Genomic DNA, 1107 nt, shown 5'->3' with positions numbered 1-1107 from the left:
CTTAAAAGAGAAATTGAATTCACTATTTTGTCTGGAAGGTCAAAAATATACACCCTGAATTAATTTCTAATAATCACTGGAAATATAAAAACCTGACATCACGAACCCTACATAAAGTTCCAAGAATCAAAATGGAGCTTTGACTAACTTTTTTTCAATGGAGTTTATTCGTCAGAATGGACTCTGGGAGCAAGCAGAAGATAAGTTGAAGCAGCAGACTTCTCCATTTCCCAAAGCCACACGGATCTCAGTCGAGGAAACTTCCCTTTCCTGCCCACTGCCATTTCTATATATATAGATATCACAATCGTTAACCCTAACTCCATTACGCACCAGTTATTTCATTTCTTGGCCTGCAAATAAATATTGGGTATACAGTCTGCTCTGCGTTAATTGTAATTTTGGGTGGAGATGGACGCCCCAGGTGCACAGGAAATGTCGTACTATGAACATATTCAGAAGCGCCACGAGGAGAAAGGCTGTTTATATGCCTGGTTCGTATAACATCAAATATATTTATATCTCTTTCACTAATATTTTTTTTACCATATGATTCTGGTCATGTAGTTCTGATGTTTGATGTGAAAAATGGATTATATTGCAGTCTGTTTACCATGTGCTGCTGCTTTTGCTGTTACGAGACCTGCGAGTGCTGCTGCGATATACTCTGTTGTTGCTGCCCCTAGAGCGCAGGGAATTCAAAGATCTCTGTACCCATAGAGGAAATTCATTTCACAAAATAAAAAGCGCTGGAATATTGATTGGGACAGCATAATTTCGATGTAACAAATGTTTTGTTTTATATTATTATTAGTTATGTGATCGTTTGGTCATCAGAGGATTTCGTTGTAAAAGGTTGTTGGTATTATTAATAAATTTCTGATTTCTATGCCTCTCATTTCGGACACAGTAGAAGAGTCACTGAAATTGCTGTGCTTTGCATGCTTGATCGTTAGATTGAAAGCACAGGGAAAGGTTCTATAATTGCAACGACAGAAACGGGTGCTTGGAATGGTGGGGATATCGATGCATGTATTCTGCAGGACTCTGTGACACTAATTCAATAAGAAAAAGAGACAAACTATGTGTTTGTTGTAATATTTGAAT

General features: G+C 37.6%; 1 long non-coding RNA gene across 1 annotated transcript; it reads left to right on the top strand.

The window, feature by feature from the left end:
* Window positions 1–335: 335 nt before the first annotated feature.
* Window positions 336–898, top strand: LOC149142296 (uncharacterized). The gene is made up of 2 exons (XR_016265201.1): window positions 336–494; window positions 605–898. It is a non-coding gene; the product is annotated as an uncharacterized LOC149142296 (long non-coding RNA).
* The last annotated feature ends 209 nt before the right edge of the window (window positions 899–1107 follow it).

The sequence above is a fragment of the Pinus tabuliformis genome, chromosome X, assembly GCF_031772625.1.
Source record: "Pinus tabuliformis cultivar Carrire ecotype Pingquan chromosome X, CPIR1, whole genome shotgun sequence".
Classification (NCBI taxonomy): Eukaryota; Viridiplantae; Streptophyta; class Pinopsida; order Pinales; family Pinaceae; genus Pinus; species Pinus tabuliformis.
This window is presented reverse-complemented; position numbering and strand designations above follow the sequence as displayed.